We start from the raw sequence: 20748 nt of genomic DNA, 5'->3' as shown, positions 1-20748 counted from the left end.
ACATCTATTATAACTTCAAATCTGCACTTAAATACTCCATTCAAAATTATTGTTTGTTGAAAACTTAGTCCTAAACAGGATTGCGGTAAGGACTCCATAGTTGCCTGGATGAATGCGGTGTGGAGCCAGGCAAAGACTCCAATCTGAACCCAGGACTTAAGTGAAATGTTGTTTGGAGTTGTGTCTCACAATGCTATGTTAATAAAAGAACATACTGTAGGTCTTGTAGTCTTTCGCTTGACAATTCCAAAATATTCCTCCCTGCTTGCCATAAACAATCTCCTGGGAAGCTCAATCAGCAGCCAGCGCTGCTTTTCCCCCTTTTTTTATGTAATTAGCCCCTTGCCTTGTGTGGGGTGGGCCTGCACATTTTGGCTGAGAAGACACTCAGAAAAGGGATTTGTGGTTTCAAAGGCCGAGTCTGGAAAGAAAAACTGAGCAAGCCAGCTACTTGCCACCCTCAGATTTGACACATGCCCTGTAATGTGACAGAATCTGCAGACAGGATACAGCCTTCATAAGCTCACAGTCCACGACTCTGCCAGAGGCCCTGGAGCTAAGCAGCCAAAGCAACAATCAGAAAGGCTCATGGAGGCCACAGGAGATCATCTGGAAGAAGACTGCACCAGTCTGGAGCCTGCTGGTCAAGCGACTTTGGAGAAAAGGCCCTTTCCCAGGCCAAAAGCTTTAATTCCTTGGGTAAAACTTCTTTGTATTGTTGAAATGACCACAGAATCTTACTCGCATGTGCGCACAAACTCAAGCTGACATCAAGGTATGTCTGCACAACGTCTGCACATTCATAATCACACGTTCACAACCACATGTTCCCACCGTGCTCCCTCTCTAACACATGTTTTTCTGCGGGCTGTTCTACAGCTCTGTTAGGAAATTATTTCCAAGTTCCAACACTCGCAGAGAAAAAATTCAGTTTGCGTTCATGTTGGTGCAACTTTGTGAAAGAAGAATGAACATTTTCTGCCCATTTTCCATTTGGCATTGTAATGTACTCATTGATGCACTGAATGGCTGAGTAGTAGTGAGTATTGACAAGGTATCAAAATACAAATACCCATACATCACCAATTTTGGTATCAACTACTCCATTATTGTATCGATTGCCAATTAATGAACGAGAAAAAAAGTGTCCATTTTAGATGTTTTTGGTCATCAGGGAAGTTACTGCAGTGTTTTGTCCTAAAAACAAACCCCCACCCTACAGCATAATGAACTGCTCAATCAGGCACATGACCAGGGCAGCTGCGAGTTGTGCAGTTTACCCTTTTCTTTTTTCTTTTTTTTTCTTTTAACTTGTCCTGTCAACAGCTGAGCGAACAGATGAGAGCTGAAGGCCTCTTGTGTTGGACAGAGTTTACTGTTACAAAAGGAGGTTATGGATCTTCTGACACCCATGGTGTATACTTGTATAAACCCCTTTGTAATTTAGTAGGGGTGTAACGATACACGTAGTTGAGCTGAACCGTTTCGGTACGGCAGTTTCGGTTTGGTTCGGTTCACTTCTGTGCCGTTTCGGCACATGTTTTCTTTTTTTTCCCGCATATGCATGGTAGAAGCGTTAGGTTACAGGGGGCTGAGGTGAAGAAGGTGCAGGAGTTTAAGTACTTGGGGTCAACAGTTCAGTGTGATGGGGAGTGTGGAAAAGAGGTGAAGAGGCGAGTGCAGGCAGGTTGGAGCGGTTGGAGGAAAGTGTCAGGAGTGTTGTGTGACAGAAGAGTGTCAGCAAGACTCAAAGGAAAGGTGTACAAGACAGTGGTGAGACCAGCTCTGCTCTATGGGTTAGAGACAGTAGCAGTGAGACAGAGACAAGAGGCTGATATGGAGGGTAGCGGAGATGAAGATGTTGAGGTTCTCCTTAGGAGTGACCAGGTTAGACAGGATAAGGAACGAGTACATCAGAGGGACGGCTCATGTTGCCTGTGTTAGCGACAAAGTCAGAGAAGCCAGACTGAGATGGTTTGGACATGTTCAGAGGAGGGACAGTGGATTTATTGGTAGAAGGATGTTGGAGATGGAGCTGCCTGGCAGAAGGGCAAGAGGACGGCAAAAGAGGAGATACATGGATGTCTTAACAGAGGACACGAAGTTGGCTAATTTTAATGTAGAAGATGTTCATGATAGAGTGAGGTGGAAAAGGATGATTCCCTGTGGCGACCCCTGATGGGAAAAGCCGAAAGAGAAAGAAGATGCATTGTAACCACCCAGCTGCTTTGTCACTCGTAGCGGGGAAATGAGAGCTGAGCAGCTAATGAACTAGCTGCGTTGACTGTCCTTGTCCCACGCCCTCAAACAGTTTCAGAGAGAGAGTAGACAGAGAAATAGATTGCTGCATCTCCTTTCCGGCATTTAAACCCATTTATTACGAACACTCAAACAGCGTAACAACATGAACCTCACTTCTCTTCATAGCTCTGTCAGTGATGGTGAAGGATTCAACACACAAGATTTCACACTTCCCATGAGTCTTAGTAGCTATGGGCGGGGCATCAAGATCCTTCTTACCTCAAGTCTACTCATTCACTGGCTGTGAATTAAATCTCTTTTACTTATCTGACCATTCTTTGAGTCTGTCAAGTCTCGCGAGACCATGACAATAGCAATTCATATCAGGCAGATTTGTTAAACAGCAGTACCGTACCGAAATGTACCGAACCGAGCCCTATGAAATTCTGAACCGAACCAAATTGAGATTTTAGCGTATCGTTACACCTCTATAATTTAGGCTAAACTTTATTTATATTATTATTAATTATATTTGTAATAGTTTTTTGTGGGACTGGAAGGAAAAGAAGAAGAGAGAAGAAGGGAAAGGGATGTTGGGGGGGGGGCAAGGGCATAAAAGAAAGGGGGAAAGGGTGGGTTAAGAAAACAGAAGGAGTATTATAGAAGGGAGGTTAGAATCATCAAGCAACAAGATACTTGAAGTTTATAATCATTACTATCAGGTATAAATGTTAGTCTAAAGGGGGCGGGGCCTGTCCACACACACTCACATTTGACCAACATAGTGTACCTGTTGGCTCCAAAAATCTACACATACAAGCATATCAATAAGTACACAACACAACTACAGTTCACACGCACATACTTATATATACAAACCAACACATGTGAAACATTTCTTTCAGTCACATATACTATTTGTGTGAAGGTGAGCTAACACCTGTGCTCGAGTGAGTGCTTATGTTGTGCTGGGGTGGATGATGGAATGTAAAAAAAGAGGTAGAATGCCCGGTCATCCCCACACCAAGACCAGCAGCAGTAGTAAGGACCCCCCTGACACCCGTACGGTATAGCAGATGGAGGAAATCCAACCGCCAGGCAAAGACGTCCGCCACCCAGACCAAGGCCAACAGGACCCCCACAGAGGCCCCCAATGCCCGAGAGCAGGGAGGCACAGGAGCAAAGAGAGTGCAAGCTTCAGCCCAACCAGAAGAATAGCACGATAGTGGACACTCCCCCGCCCACAGACAACCTGCCTACCTGTCTCCCCCACATCCAGCAGCCCTGCTAGGTGCTGCCCAGAGCAACCGCGGCCCCTAAGAGGGCTGCTCCACCCCGTCCTAGAGCCAGAAGAAGCCTCACGTGTGCAAATGGCAGCCCTCCTAGCACAAGCAAAAAGACCACCCCCAAGCCAAGTCAGACCCCCATCCATGTTTGTAAAAAGTAATCAGTATCAAATAGAAACTTAAAAGTGTGGTAGGGCCTATCACTACTGAGTAGGATGAACTTTAATCAAATCTGTGCAACTCTTCCAGCAAATTAAACAAAGTGAGACATAGTTTTGAATAAAGTTGTGAATGTGAAAATAAAGTCTAAAAGCTGTTGGACAGGACAAGTAAAAAAAAAAAGAAAAAGAAAAATCTAAATGTGTGCAACTTGTGCAAATAGATTTGCATTTTCTTGCTGTGTGCACTTCTTATTATTCAAAGTTATTGAAACTGAACGAAGGCTTGGAAGTCCTTCAGATTACTTTATGTTTGTACCCGCTCCCCTCTACATGTCAGGTGTTATTTGACTGATCCATATGCGCTGGTCCAACTCTCCCCTTTTGTTGCATCATCATTTCCAGAAAAAGGAAGTGAGTCAGGCCATCCCTGTCTGAAGCCAGAACATTATCTCATCCCTAGGCCTGCTTGCGTGATTGGAAAGGCCGAGATTTAGCATTGCTCATTCATCTCTAGCTCTTCCATTCCTCCCTCCTCTGAAACAGCAAGTAACGGATTAGTTTGCTGAAAAATTGGTTCCTTTTATCTACTCTCTGTCATTGGCAAAGAAATGTCACCACAGAACATTGCGCACCAGGAAATAATAATTTTAAACGGTTTAAAAAATGTTGTTTCAAAAAAAGTGCAATGAAATGTTTGTCTCCACCCTCTGGTAAGGAGAGAAAGAGCAGAAATGTCAAGCACCTGTGACTTGTTTATTCTTGATTGCTCTGTTATTGTCATCACGACAGACTTTATTCTGGTCCACAGTGGTCCTGAACTGTAAGTACCATATTGTACTGTATTCACAATTCTTCTTTCTTCCTGCACTTTTGAGTAAAAAGTTTTCTCCAGCCACATAGTTAAAAACGCATCCAAATTTGTATGCACCTGGTACCAGGTGAAAATGAATTTTTGACGTAGTAAATGACCCCTGCCCATAAAAAAACATGACATCACGAAGGAGTGTCAAAAAAATGAATAGGGCCAAAATCGCTGATGAGGCTAAAAAAGTCAAAATCTGCTGATGAAACCATGTTGGTAATATCCAAAGGAAGTTTTGAAATTGTTATGGCATGTCCACAGGACTTTCGGTTGGTGGCTTTTTTGTATCAGACGATATGGGAAAGAACACTTTTGTCCGAGTATTCCTCCTCAACCACGCCACCAGGTTTAGTCTACAAACACAGCAGAAGTGTTGTTTCCTTTTCCTTGAACAAATTTAGGAGGGCAGAGACAAACGGGGAGTGTTGAGGGCGTGTAGCAGACACTCAGTCAGTGAGGGTGGGTGAAAAGGGGGTAATGTGGTGCGGGGGGTTGCATCTTCTGACCCTTACAATGCCACTTGACCCTTACAAGGCCACCTGGGCTCGTCAGAGGCACATTTGTTTAAATGTATTATTTTTATGTATATTTGCTGCCAACACAATAATACGATTGTATAAGAAATGATTGACACTTCAACAAAACCAATGAGGTACAACATTTTGCACTTTGTCTTGCTTTACACATTTCTAAGAAAATTTAATTGCAGTTAATTATAAAGTGCCAGTTCCCAACCAATGTTTTTTTAAAAGGGCTACACAAAATGGATTTTGAAAACCCAACAGCTCATAAATGCATCATTTTTTCTAAGTTTGCTTCTTTCCGTGAATGACATCACGCCGTTGCTGCAACTGGCATTAAAAGTGAGAACCAAAGTCACAGATTTAAGATAAAAACACCAAAATGTTTGGTTTTAAAATATACATAATCATTTTCAATCAGAGATGAAACATGTTTTTGTTCAGATTCCATAATATTTCTTTCTCTGGGGAGGTGGATTGCCAAATCCCGCCACGCATCCACTCCTGGTCCGGCCCTTCTATCAAATTTTAGAACCCTTTGTGGCCCACGAGTCAAAAAGTTTGCCCACCCCTGGTGTAGCAGATCAGGCCCCTGTTGAAGGATTGCACTTCCCAGCAATGCTTACCAGACACTGCCTTGTAAGAACATTGAATGTATCTGTGGAGAAACGTCAGCTGCATTAGAAACGTTAGTTGGGGGAGTTAAGGGCTGAACTACAGAAGAAGTGGGAATTGCCAATCCCAAAAAGAAGAATACATCTCAGGCATTAGGGATATACGTACTGCTGGCCAAGAAGCAAGAGAACCATGACCTTCCAGGAGCTCGAGACAACAATCAATGGATTCCCAGTTAAGAGGCACAAGCCTGGAGGGAATCCACCCAAGCGGTAAGAAGACAGGCAGGGTCTGTGTAGGGTCCTTAAATAGGGATTAACCATTTTTACCTTCGATCCGCAGGGTTTTGGCAGGAAGTGTGATCCATGACACAGAAGACAGCAAAAGAAGCAGCCACTTCCATCGAAGGCAGGGTTGTCAAGGTGTCAACACATCAGCAACAGACCACATCAGGGAGCTCACGAACAAAGAAGCAAGCAGCTGGAGAATTAAGTTGGAAGCAAATGTGAAGAGAGGTCATGTGGTAAGATTAGACCCAAATAGAACTTTTTGTTATAAACACCACTCACTATGTATGGAAGGAGAAGAATGCTGAGCGGCTTCCCATGAGCATCATACCCACTATGGAGCATGGGGGAGAGAACATCATGCTGGGGCTGATTTTCTACAAAGGGGACAGGATGACTGATTAAGGAAAGGATGAATGAGGCCATGCATGGAGAGTTTTTTGGGCAGAGCGATTTTACAACAGTGAGACAATTTTGGATGAAATGTGGCTGGATCTTCCTGCATAACAATGATCCCAAACACATTGCCAACTGCCACCTTAAAACCTTTCACTTTTTGCGGGTGAGAAAATGCATATGTGTGAGACTCGTAATGGACTGGCACGTCTAGACTAAAACACCAAATGATGAGAAAATGTACAAATGTCACACAAACTTGCATTCATGGAACACACTTGTTTAGGTGGAATGTTTCGTTTTTGTCTCCAACCAGTATACAGTGCCTTGTGAAAGTATTCAGCCCCCTTGAACTGTTCAACCTTTTGCCACATTTCAGGCTAAAAAAAACATAAAGATATAAAACTGTAATTTTTTGTGAAGAATCAACAACAAGTGGGGCACAATCATGAAGTTGGTTAACAAATAAAAAACTGAAATATTTGGCGTGCAAAATGATTCCGCCCCTTTCCTTTTAGTGCAGGATCTCTGAATGATCCAAAGTGGACCTGAATGACTAATGATGATAAATAGAATCCACCTACATGTCATCAAGTCTCTGTATAAATGCTCCTGCTCTGTGATCGTCTCAGAGGTCTGTTCAAAGCACAGAGAGCATCATGAAGAACAAGGAACACCAGGCAGGTCCCAGATTCTGTTATGGAGACGTTTAAAGCTGGATTTGGATGGAAATGATTTCCCAAGCTTTAAACATCCCAAAGAGCACCGTGGAAGTGATGATATTGAAATGGAAGGAGCATCAGACCACTGCAGATCTACAAAGACCCGGCCGTCCATCTAAACTTTCAGCTCAAACAAGGAGAGGATTGATCAGAGATGCAGCCAAGAAATTAGATGATATGCAAGCTAACTCCTTCTTCAGATCGCATATAATTTGTTGACAACACAGCAGATTGCAAATCTTTTTTTTTTTTTAATTCTTTTTTATTGAGCAACAAAAGTACAGAACATGTACAAAACAAGGTCACATGTCAGGCACTATACAAACAATGCTCTCTTTTTTTTTTTTTTTTTTGTAAACAAGACAAACACATAGCTGAACCCCACTCCCACCCCATCCCACAGAACATGAAAGACGTCAGAAAAATAAAGATAATAATTAAAAAAATAAAATATATATATATATATAAATATGAAAAATATGATAATAGAAAATAAAAATTATATTTAAAGTGTGATTACGTCAAGAGATATAAGCAGGTGTGCACCACTAAGGCTCAGTGTGACAACACAAGCAAACAGGAAAGTTGTCGGAAGCTGCTACTCGGGGACAGTTTTGAGCTTATTAAAGTAGGATAGTATCGGCCCCCACACAGATAGAAATTTGTCTCTGGACCCCCTTAGAGTGTATTTAATCTTTTCTAGCTCCATAAATTGTAACAAGTCACTAAACCATAGAGACACTTTGGGTGGTTTATTTGACTTCCAATGAAGTAAAATCCTTCTACGTGCAAGTAGTGTTGTAAAAGCAATGATATGTTTATTTTGTTTACTTAGAATAGCTTGTTTTCCACCTGTGATGCCGAATATAGCCATGGCTGCGTTAGGTTCAAGATCAATTTTGAGAGCTTGTGACAATGTTTTAAAAATGACAGACCAGTAGGACGTCAGAGATGGACACAGCCAGAACATATGTGTTAAGTCAGCAGGGGTATGGTGACATCTATCACAGCTGGCTTCTACATTAGGATAGATCTTTGCTAGTTTAGCTTTGGAATCTTCTAAGATGTACTGGAGTTTCTAGAAGTGCTTTTATACCTGAGCATAATGGCAAATATGGAAAGTCTGGGGTATGACGCTGAAGGAAGTGGCGAATTTGGAAGTAACGGAATAGGCTAGACCGGGGGAGATTAAACTTAATTGAAAGATCATCAAAACTAGCAAAAACAGAGTTTATGTACATGTCTTGAACAAATGAATACCTTGCTGTTTCCAGAGAATGAAACCAGAATCCAGTCTAGCATGGGGAAACAAGTGAGTCATATTTATGGGACTCAAATGCAGGAGATCCCCACAGTCAAAGTTCCGTCTGAACTGAAACCATATTTTAAGAGTATTTATGATGACTGGGTTATCGGTATATTTAAGGGCAGAGAGAGACAAGTCAGAGGTGACCAGAGCATGGAGGGAAGTTGAGATGCATGATGCAGCTTCAAGACGGCACCAGTCCACACTCGGACTGTGGAGCCAGTGTAAGATATTCTTTACATTTGAAGCCCAGTAATAGTACTGAAAGTTGGGAAAGGCTAAACCGCCTTGATTTTTAGACCTCTGTAGCAATTCAAGCCATATCCTAGGTTTCCTTCCATCCCACAGAAATGAGACAAAAATCTTATCAAGAGATTTAAAAAATATTTTGGGGATGTAGAGGGGGATGCACTGAAAAAGGTAAAGAAATTTGGGGAGTACAGTCATTTTAACACAAGTAACCTTTCCTGCCAGGGATAGTTGAAGAGTCCTCCACTTCTTTAGGTCTAATTTGGTCTTTTCTAATAAATGACAGAAGTTTTTTTGATGGAGATGTTGCATATCTCTTGTAATAGTGATACCCAAGTACTTAAAGCCATTTGTGGACATTTGAAATGGCAAGGCGCCATTTTGTATTTGGAGAGCCAGATCATTAACAGGATAACATTCACTTTTACTTAAGTTCAATTTGTACCCAGAGAAAGCCCCAAATTTCCTCAAAGCATAAATTATGTGAGGGACGTTTAGAATGGGGTCTGACAAATATAACAATAAATCATCTGCATACAAAGATACTCTATGTTCCTTTCCAGCCCCTGTGAATTCCACTGATTGATGGTAAAGTTTTAAGTGTGATAGATAAGGGCTCTATAGCTAAAGCGAATAGTAGTGGGCTGAGAGGACAACCCTGGCGAGTACCCCGTGACAACTGAAAATATTGTTACCGCTTGCTATTACTAATTATGGAGGCTTTGGGTGATTTATACAAAAGCTTGATCCAGGAGATGAAGTTGGGACCATAACCAAATTTCTTTAAACATGCAAATAGATATCTCCACTCCACCCTATCAAAGGCTTTCTCTGCATCAAGTGCAATTACCACTTCTGCCTCTGCTACAGAGGCAGGAGAGTAAATTATGTTAAAAAGTCGGCGTACATTTTTGAATAAGTGGCGCCCCGGCATAAAACCAGTTTGATCATCAGAGATCACATCCTGTATTGTGGATTCTAAACGAAGAGAGAGGGCTTTAGCTAAGATCTTTGCATCACAGTTGAGGAGAGAGATGGGTCGGTACGAGCCACAGTCTTTACCATCTTTACCTGGTTTAAGGAGAAGGGTAATTGATGCTTCAGTTAATGTCTGGGGGAGGGAGCCACGGGAGAGAGAGTCATTAAACATATCAAGTAGTATTGGGGATAGTCTGTTTGAGAATTTTTTATAAAACTCTATAGGGTACCCGTCTGGGCCCGGAGCCTTACCATTTTGCATTGAGTGTATTGCATTAGTGATTTCTTTATGGTCCAGTGGAAGCTCAGCATTGGTCCTGTGTATTTCTGTTACTAAAGGGGATTCTAAGTTATTTAAAAACATTTCCATCTCCGAGCAATCTTCTGTCATTTCTGACATATACAGGTCGGAGTAAAAGGAAGTAAACGCTTCGTTAATTTCTGCTGGGTCAATAGTCAGTGTGCCATCTTTTTTTGTTATTTGGGGAATAAGTTGAGCAGCTGAACGACACTTCAGTTGGTGTGCTAAGAAACGTCCAGCTTTGTCGCCATGTTCATAGAGATATCACCGTGATTTTAACAGAAGCTGTTCTGTTTTTTCAGTTGCTATCAAATTATACTTTGTTTGGAGGTCTAGTCTCTTTTTATAGAGTTCAGGGGAGGGAGAGGCAGAATACTGAGCATCCACTTTAGATATAGATTTGATAAGCTCTTCTTGTGTGGTCCTTCTCATTTTCTTTATTTTAGCTGAATACGAGATAATTTCGCCTCTGATAACAGCCTTTAATGTTTCCCAGAGGATAGAAGGGGGAGATGTCATCTTTTTGGTTAGTTTCTATGAAGTCGTCTATTCTTTGGGATATCATTTTGCAAAAGCTATCCTCAGCCAAGAGGTTTCTGTCAAACTTCCAGGGGGGGCGTTCTGATTTATAGTAAGGAAACACAAGATCCAGTAGTACAGGGGCGTGGTCAGATTCAATTATAGATGAGTATTCAACTTTTGAAACAAATGGGAGAAGATTCTGGTCAATGTAAAAATAGTCTATTCGACTATATGAGTGATGTACAGGAGAAAAGAAAGAATATGATTTACTTTGTGGATACAAAACACGCCAAGGGTCAACACATCCTATCTCGTTCATAAAATTTGATAAGATTTTGGCTTTTTTGGAAAGGTTTGTTGATTTAGGATTTGAACAATCAAGTGTTGGATTTATTACACAGTTCAAGTCTCCACCAAAAATTAACTGGTGTGAGTTTAGGTCAGGAATCAATGACATTATCTTACTCATAAATTTTTCATCATCCCAATTTGGGGCGTAGATGTTTACCAAGACCACAGGCTTATGATACAGGAGCCCAGACACAATCACAAACCGCCCTTGAGGGTCTGGAATAATGGTGGTTTCAGCAAACTGGATTTTTTTATGAATTAGTATGACTGTTCCGCAGGTTTTAGAATTAAGATTAGAATGAAATATATTACCAACCCAGCTTTTTTTAAGTCTAACTTGGTCTTTAACCAGTAGGTGAGTTTCCTGCAGGAAGGCAATATCACATTTCAAATGTTTAAGGTGATTAAATATCCTAGCTCGTTTAACAGGTCCATTTAAACCTTTTACATTCCAAGTGATGAAACGTACAGCAGCTCCTCCTGCATCAGCACTGTTCACCATATAAAAAATAAGGGAGAAAAAGACCCAGAAGTGACAGCCAGGGTGCACAGCTTATTAATTACTTTATCAAAGAAAAAACGCAGTCCATGCTGCAGAAGAGTGATGACGTCCCCTTCCCCACCCTTAAACAAAACCCTGTTTAAACCTAACCTAAGAACTAAGCCTATACCTGTCCTTCTCAATGAGGCAAGCTGCAGGCTAAACACTATTTTTCCTACGAACTTCTGGTAGCACATTTCCTTATGTTATGCATAGGGCTCCCAGCTCTTTGAAATAGAACATAAGCACTAAAGTTCAGGCAATCATTAGCAAATAACTGACGTGTTAACTAATCAGTTAAAGGAAGGGGAAAAAAACAACAAGAAAATAATAATAATAAAATAAAAATTAAAAAGACAAAGTTAAGATACAAAATTGTAAACTACTAAACATATCTTGGCATCTGTTTAAACGTCAGATCCTGAGGCTGAATATGTTTAAAAAATTAAAAAAATAAAAAAAAAAATTAAAAACTTAAGAACGAAAAATCAAATATTATAATAATGGTAAAATAAAACACACGCATACACATGAATAAACTAAGGGACCCCACGCACGACGGTGGTTACGTCAGATAGTGGTTTTTGGCTTAAGATTTATAGCATAAATACTCACACCTGAAGTCCAGTGTCAACATGCTCAAATTTCTGGTCGTAAAATTTCTGCGCTTCCTCAGGCGAATCAAAAGTCAGCACGTTGTTGTCGAACATCACTCGCAGCCGGGCCGGATAGAGCAGGTGGAATTTGATGTTCTTCTGGTACAGTGCTCGTTTGACGCCGTTAAACGCAGCTCTCTTCTTAGCCAGCGCCGCGCTGACATCCTGGTAAACTCTGATGGTGGCACCTTGGTATTTCAGCTCATGACTCCGGGCCCAGCGTAGCGCAGCTTCTTTTTGCTGGAACCTAGAAAAGCAGACCAGGAACGTGCGAGGAGATGATCTTTGGCCGGGTTTGGAGGTCGGGGTCCGGTGTGCTCTCTCAAGCTCAGGCGGCGCGGGGAAAACTTCTGGTCCCATCAGCTGCATCAGCACATTCGACATGAACTTCACGGGGTCTTTGCTGTTTTCGCTGCCTTCGGGGATGTTCAGAATGCGGAGATTAGATCTCCGTGAGCGGTTTTCCAGGTCTTCACATCGATCCAAAAGCTCCTGGTTGTGATTCTGGAGCATTCTGATGGCAGACTCCGCAACTGTGAGCCGCTCAAAGTTATCGCCGGCAACCCCCTCCACGGAGGTAAGACGGCTCTTGAAGGAGTGGAGAGTTGTCTGTAGCGAATCCAGAGAGGATTGTATTGGTTTGATGGCCATTTCAATGTCCTCCTTCAGTGATGTTCTCTGTTTTGCGAACTCAGCCGCTAGTTGGTCCATAATGTCTGCACCAGCTGCAACGGGCGGCGGGGTGGTCTCAGACGCTCCTGTGGTGCTCGGAGAGTTGCTAGCTGTGAAAGATGCTAACTTAGCCGCTGCGCACGTGGCCGGGGTTTGTACGCTGTTGGCCGATTTGGCAGATTTAGAGCTGTTCATTCTTACCAAGAGAGCTTGATACGACCACAACTAAATATATACCAAAGTTTACGCAGTGTAATGTATTAAAAGAGGGGTTAAGAAAAAATGAGCCGGGAGCCTCTTCCTATGCGTCCTCTCCTTACATGTCACAACCGGAAGTCCCAGATTGCAAATCTTTTAAATAAATGTCAATATAAATCATATGAACATGAAGAAAAGATAGGTAAAACACTCGCCCATCAGCTTCGTCATCAGCAAGTGGCTCAGGCTGTTATAGCCATCAACACTGAACAGAATGTGAAGTTAACTGACCCTTTAGAGATTAATCAAAGGTTTCATGCATATTATACACAGTTATACACCTCCGAATCTAAGAAGGATCAAGTACTTTTTGACAAGTTTTTTAGCAAGCTTAATCTGTCCAGAGTAGATGAGGAAGTATCTCAAAATCTGGAGAGACCTTTTAAAAGAGAAGATATTCAGAAGGCCATACATTCTATGCAAAGCGGAAAACCACCAGGATCTGATGGCTTCCCAAGTGAATTTTTCAAAATCTTTGCAAAAGATTTATCCCCTATATTACTTTCAGTCCATGATGATTCCTCCCTCTCGGGTTCTCTCCCAGAGACTATGAGACAGGCTATTATCTCCTTTTTTCACTTTCGGCTTCTCCCATCAGGGGTCGCCACAGTGAAACAACCCTCCCTCGAAGATGAGTCGCATGGTAAACTTGGCAATGTTTTTTTTTACGCCGGATGCCCTTCCTGATGCAACCCTCTCAATCCAACCGGGCTTGGGACTGGCACAGCAGCAGAGAAGGGAACAGGGAGCAGCCTGGATTCGAACCCTGGTTTCACGGACGGAAGGTGCCGCAAACCAGCAGGAGCTAAACCGGCCCCAGACTATTATCTCTTTAATACATAAAAAAAGGTAAAAGTCACTTAGAGTGTAGTGTTTACCGGCCTGTCTCGTTATTGAATGTAGATAGTAAAATCTTTGCAAAGATACTAGCACATCGCTTGGAAACTGTTCTGCCCTCTATCGTATCTGATGATCAAACAGGGTTTATCAAAGATCGTCATTCTTTTCATAATGTTCGAAGATTCTTAAATATTCTTCATCGCTCTCCACCAGATATACCGGAAATAGTTCTCTCGCTCGATGCTGAGAAAGCATTCGATCGGGTGGAGTGGGACTACCTTTTTTATACACTTAAAAAATTTGGCTTTGGCCCAAGGTTTATCTCCTGGATCCGTATTCTCTACTCTTCCTCAGTCGCAGCAATTTGTACCAATAATAATCTTTCACCTTTTGTTAAGCTGGGAGTTGGAACAAGGCAAGGATGCCCTTTATAACCTTTATTATTCGCTTTTGGTCATTGAACCTCTGGTAATTACTCTTCGAGGTGATGATTCTATTAAAGGTATTTAGAGAGGAGATTCTGCACACAAAGTGTGAAAGATGCTAACTTAGCCGCTGCGCGCGTGGCCGGGGTTTGTACGCTGTTGGCCGATTTGGCAGATTTAGATTACTATATACATCTGATCCACTACACAGCCTTCCTCAGTTACTCACACTTTTGTGTGAGTTTGGAAAAATATCAGGTTACAAAATAAATATGCACAACAGTGAACTGATGCCCATAAATCCTGTTGCACTAAAAGATGTTTCAAATTCCACACCATTTAAATTAAGCCAGAATAAATTCAAGTATCTAGGGATTTGGATCACAAGCAATTATAAACATACTGTATGTACAAAACAAACTTTATTCCATTGTTAGATAGAGTAAAACAAGACTTGCAACGCTGGCAATCCTTACCAATTTATTTGGGAGGCACAATTAATGTTGTTAAAATGAACATCCTACCTGAGTTTCTATATCTATTTCAGTCGATACCTTTATTTTGAACAAAAACATTCTTTTCTAACCTAGACAAACTGATTTAATCGTTTATATGGAATGAAAAGACTGCCCGCATTCGCAAAAATATTTTACAATACCACAAAGATTATGGGGTAATGACACTTCCCAATTTCCAATACTATTACTGGGCTGCCAATATCCGTACATTGCTTTATTGGCTAGAGACATCAAGTCATAAGGATCTGAAATGGTTACGCTATATCTTGAATGAATATCATATCAATCTGCCGCTTAACATTCTCTGCTTTGTTCAACAATACCACTGTCACAATCTCTAGACAAAATTTCACAGAACTCAGTAGTTAAACATTCATTTAAAATCTGGGCACAATTTAGGAGAAGCCTGGGCCTCAATAATATGTCGATATATGCCCCAGTTGTGAAAAATATTATGTTTATCCCTTCTATAACTGATAACTCTTTTACATATTGGTCCGCTAATGGTCCAAGAACCCTGAAGGATCGGTTCATGGAAGGTCAATTTGTATCATTTCAGACTAAAAGGGAATTTCGAATTCCCGATGTCCACTTTTTCAGATACCTTCAACTTTGAAGTTTTTTATTTACCACACTCATCCATTTCCCCTCGCGACCACCAGACTCACTTCTTAAAAACATCTTGACCTTTATTCCACAATCAAAAGGACTCATCAGCAAAATCTACACAGCAATCAACTCATCCAACACAGATCCACTGACTCATCCCAAAAAGAAAGTGGCAAGAAGATTTGGCTACAGATCTATCAGAGGATGTATGGCAGACTGCTCTTCAGAATATTTATTCATCCTCAATATGCTTAAGACAAAAGTGTAAGGATTCAGTAGTTTGGTTTTCTTGGTCGTGTTTTTGGTTTCCTTCTTGTCAGTCACTCCAGTTTCAGGTTCATGATCCACAGCTGTCTTCAGTTCAGTTAATTGCCCTCAGCCTATTTAAGTGTCTTGGTTTCTGTTCATCCTTGTCAGGTCATCTGCTCTGTTTTGTTACCGGTTTGTTTCTCCCCATAGTTTTGTCATGTTTCAGTTTGTTTATTAAATGTTTTATTTCCTGTCACCAAGCTTGGTCTCCTGCATTTTGGGTCCTCCACCACCAGTTCCTGACAAAAGGGTGATACAATTCAAGGTGGTTCACAGACTGCATTGGTCCAAAGTAAAGCTAGCTAAAATCAAACCAGACCTTAACCCTTGTGCTATCTTAGATGACCCCCCCCCCTTCCATTGACGTGTTCTCCCTACCATGACAAAGGTGAATAAAGGTGGAAAGATTTCATGTTATCCATGGACACCAGTGAAGATCACAAATCATTGAAGAAAAAAGGTTCAGAGCACTGTCTAGTGGGTCTAGATGACCCAACTCCCAATGTAAAAGTGCCTAGGATGGCACAAGGGTTAATGCTAATTGTGATCGATGTGAAATGGAACCAGGCACTGTCACATATGTTTTGGTTTTGTCCGACACTGAGGTCCTTCTGGCACAACATTTTTCAACTTTTTTCTAATGCATTGGGGACACACATTGCTCCTGAGGCCTCGATTGCGATATTTGGTGTATCAGAGTTCTCTCTCCGGCTTCCTAGTAAATCCAAGAGTGTTATCGCTTTCACTATACTTCTGGCCAGAAGGCTAATCCTCCTACACTGGAAAAACAAACAACCCCCTACTTTTAGGAAATATCTTGTTGATCTTATGTTCCATTTTACCTTGCTGAATACTCAAATAAAAAGAAACTTGGATTAAAAAAAAAAGAGAGATGCAGCCAAGAGGCCCAGGATCACTCTGGATGACCTGCAGAGATCCACAGTTGAGTTTTGGAGAGTCTGTCCACAGAACAACAATCAGTTGTATACTGCCCAAATCTGGCCTTTATTTAAGAGGGGCAAGAAGAATCCCATTTCTTAAAGATTTTCATAAAATGTGTCATTTAAGGTTTACCACAAACCACCTGGGAGACACACCAAACATGTGGAAGAAGGAGCTCTGGTCAGATGAAACCCAAAACATTCTGTTCGGTGTAACAGCAACACAGCTCATCACCCTGAACACACAATCCCTAATCACAGTAAAAGGTTGCACTACAAAGTATTAACTTAAGGCACGCCCAAGTTTTCAGTTTTTTATTTGTTAAAAAAGTTTGAAATACAACTTCACTTCGTGATTTTGTCGCACTTGTTGATTCTTCACAAAAAATTTGTTTTATATCTTTATGTTTGCAGCCTGAAATGTGGCAAAAGGTTAAAAAGTTCAAGGGGGCCAAATACCCTGTTTAGTTATCTTGGAAGTCAAGTCATCACAACCGTGGGCCAGTGCAGGGAGGTCGACTTATTCCCACCTTCCTACATGTCAAAGTATCCTTGGGCAGGACACTGAACCCAACTATGCTCCTTGTGATTACAGGTTGGTGCCAGTGTCCAGCAGTGGAGCTGCCATCTGTGTGTGAAAGAGTGTGCAAATGGGACTGTGACTTAAAAGTGCTTTAGGCACTTAAGGAATGTTAAAAAAAATGCTGAATAAGCTATATACCATATCATTTTTCCTATATTTTACAAGCAATATTTACTATAAAAAAAGTTGATTATTAAAATGTTTTATTGCAACTGAGTCTTTCTGCTTACTTACAGCTTCACTAAATACATGTTTTGACAGGAGAAAAAATGTAAATCAACATTACCCAAATATATATATGAACCCCAAATATTTTTTGTGTAAATACTAAATCAGGAGAAAGTTTAGCTTCTTATATTGTCTTGAAGCTTTAATCTCAGTTTTTGGAACAGTTAGTTCTTACCTGTACTGTTGGAGTTGACGTGCAGCTGCTAGAAGCTTGAGAGAGCAGGGCATTTTGAAACAGGGTGGGACTTGGGTGTGTTTGGATAGTTCAAGATTGGAAACTGCAAGACTTACAGATTGCAGATTATTTCACCTGACCTAATTGGCTGTTGTTGCTCCACCTTTGGCTATGTACACACGTGGTTATGTCAGTGTGTACAACAGGTGCAAACAGAGCTGCATTGATGGGTGGTCCACATAAGACCGCCATGTGGAGGCCTAAAGCCCAGGACCCCACTGTGCCATAAACTTCTAAAGAAGACCACATGCTGCATCAGCTTCCATCAATCCTCCTAGACAATCCAGAGAAGAGTGCAAACAGCCAATCTCGAGCAAGTAAAATGTTGAGATGAGATTCTGCAGTTGACAATCCAGTATCTTCTCCACAGTCTGAAACCAAACTTTCTCCTCTAAAAAGACAACTTTTGCTCTTGTAGTCCACGGTTTACTACTACTTACAGAATTTCAGAGGTTCTGTCCTGCCTTTATTGAGGTAAACATCTCTGATGATGATGACAGCATCTGAGATTCATTGTTATCCACTACAGGCTGGAACTGACCCTCTTAAATCCTATGGAAGCAAGAACAAAGTACTTAGTATACATTTGTTTCTCAAGTACACAGAAAAACTTGATAAATATAATTTTTTTAAGCTTGTACGGTACAATTCTAAGACTCGCAACATATGACTTTAACAAACATATATACAGTGGGGCAAAAAAGTATTTAGTCAGTCACCAATTGAGCAAGTTCTCCCAAGAGATGAGAGTGGTCTCTAATTTTCATCATAGGTATAACTCAACTCTTAGAGACAAAATGAGAAAAACACTTCTTCTGTAGAGGATCCTCTGTCCTCCACTGGTTACCTGTATTAATGTCACCTGTTGGAACTGGTTGCCTATAGAAAGACACCTGTCCACAACCTCAAACAGTCACACTCCAAACTCCACTATGGCCAAGACCAAAGAGCTGTCTAAGGACACCAGAAACTAAATAGTTGACCTGCAGCAGGCTGGGAAGACTGAATCTGCAACAGGTAAGCAGCTTGGTGTGAAGAAATCAACTGTGGGAGCAATTATAAAAAACATACCAGACAACTGATGATCTCCCTCCATCTGGGGCTCCTCCCAAGATCTCACCCCGTGGGGTCAAAATTATCACAAAAACGGTGGGCAAAAATCCCAGACCCACTAAGGGGACCTAGTGAATGACCTGCATAGAGTTGGGACCAAAGGAACAAAGGCCACCATCAGTAACACACTACGCCACTGGGGACTCAAACCCTGCAGGGTCACCATGTTACGGTGGCCCTGAAGTGCAAACCATTCAACAAATCACTCGATACAAAAACATTTTTAAGATCACAGCAACAATTTAAAAAGCGTATTACATTTTAGAAAACAAAACAAAATTTCAGAAACCAAAACATAAAAAAGAAAAAAGAAAAAAAGATTTCAGAAAACAAAATTAATTTCCAGAAAAAAAAAGAAATATTACAAAATGAAAACATTTCAGAAAAAAAATTAATTTCCAGAAAACAAAATGAAATAAAAAAAATGAAAACATTTCAGAAAAACAAAATGAAATATTAAAAAATGAAAAACATTTCAGAAAAAAATGAAATATTAAAAAATGAAAAACATTTCAGAACACAGAATGAATTTCCAGAAAACAAAACGAAATCTTCAAAAATGAAAAACATTTCCAAACCGGAAGAAGCAGGTACTATGGGACAACGCTGATTGGATGATGATGTTTGTCAATCATTTGAACTGAAAAGTATTTTAAATGAAGCGACGACGGATTTTATCGTCCAAACAACAATGTACCATGATAATTCCCGTATTTCCCATTTACATATTAAATCAAAAATGCAGCAAACAGATAATGAAGGTTTAAATTATTTTTTGAATATTTCGTCTGAAGCAGAACGGTCACCCGGAAGTAGTTTGTGTGGATGACGTCCGTTCTGCAGGTAAACAATGAAAGGGACGGTAAAACGTTAACATAAACGTTAATCTTTGAATATTTAGCAGATGTGATGACAGGACGCACCCAGAAATATCAACACCAACCAGGTTTACAAATGTTTCAAAATGTCGTGAGAAGATTCTGTCTAAAGCAGCAGCTGCGAAGAAACGGGTGTTAAGACGGCGCACATCAGGAAATGCAGTCCCGCCATCCACAGATAAGGTATGGAGGCACATTTGTTTGATCTAATAAATGTAGCGTTAAACGTGATTTCTAGGTGGGTGTTTACAGACAGATCCAAGATCTTTCAGTCATACGTTAATGACAGGTTACCTCATCAGCTGGAGAGGGGGGGTCACGTGGGCAGGATTCTCAGACAGGTGTACCAGCCGCATAAATCAGCAAAGCTGTCAGGTAAACTGCAGCAGTTTGTGTCTCAGAATAACATTTATGAATGCTTCTTATTCACACTATTAAGATCTGTGACTTTAGAGTGTGTCAGTGCACAGAAACATGACAGTAAATGACTGGATGTGCACATCATCAGACACGTCCAGGTGTGTAACTAAAGGTGGCAAAGTCTGTAGTCTAAAAAGATTCTTTAAAAAAAAACGTTTTAGTCTTTCAGGCAGAGGAGGAATACCAAATTGTTTTAGAATGTATTTTTTATAAGACTGAAATAATGTATTTTATTCTGAGTTTGGTGTTTTGACCCCTCCCTAATGAATTTCTGGTTTAACCCATTTTCTCCTCATTTTGATGAACTCAACTTTTTCCTGAATGAAAGATGAACGGCAGCTAATGTTTTTCTGTCAGGGATTTTTAATTTATTAATTTATTTCTGTCAGGGATTTCAATGGAGCTGGAGTCCAGTGCAGAGGAAGCTGCAAGCATGTATGAGCAGGAACTGGGGTCCCTTACCTGTGCATCTTCCTCTGGATGTGATGCTGAGCAGCAATGTGGACAAAACTTCCCTGACATGACTCTTTTTGATATAGTTGTTAAGCACAAACAGACTTTTCCCAGATGCATTTTTTCCTCTAATAAATGTGACTGACAGGTACGCTGAGTAAATGCTGAATGTAAACGGAACATTTGATCAACTGCATGAAGAAGCCCATAAAGGAAAATCCACAACTGTTTCTTTGTTTCTGTTACTGAATAACGTATTCATGTTAAGTTT

The 20748-nt window shown here is 40.9% G+C and overlaps 2 long non-coding RNA genes across 2 annotated transcripts; both read left to right on the top strand.

The window, feature by feature from the left end:
- The first annotated feature begins 4446 nt into the window (after positions 1 to 4446).
- On the top strand, positions 4447 to 17291 carry LOC144984424 (uncharacterized). The gene is made up of 4 exons (XR_013648076.1): positions 4447 to 4508; positions 5544 to 5958; positions 6029 to 6209; positions 17163 to 17291. It is a non-coding gene; the product is annotated as an uncharacterized LOC144984424 (long non-coding RNA).
- Positions 17292 to 18763: 1472 nt separating this feature from the next.
- Positions 18764 to 20135, top strand: LOC144984442 (uncharacterized). Its single transcript, XR_013648115.1, has 2 exons — positions 18764 to 19787; positions 19894 to 20135. It is a non-coding gene; the product is annotated as an uncharacterized LOC144984442 (long non-coding RNA).
- The last annotated feature ends 613 nt before the right edge of the window (positions 20136 to 20748 follow it).

Source organism: Oryzias latipes, chromosome 16 (assembly GCF_053564925.1).
Source record: "Oryzias latipes strain Hd-rR chromosome 16, Olatipes_Hd-rR_3.1".
Taxonomy (NCBI): Eukaryota; Metazoa; Chordata; class Actinopteri; order Beloniformes; family Adrianichthyidae; genus Oryzias; species Oryzias latipes.
This window is presented reverse-complemented; position numbering and strand designations above follow the sequence as displayed.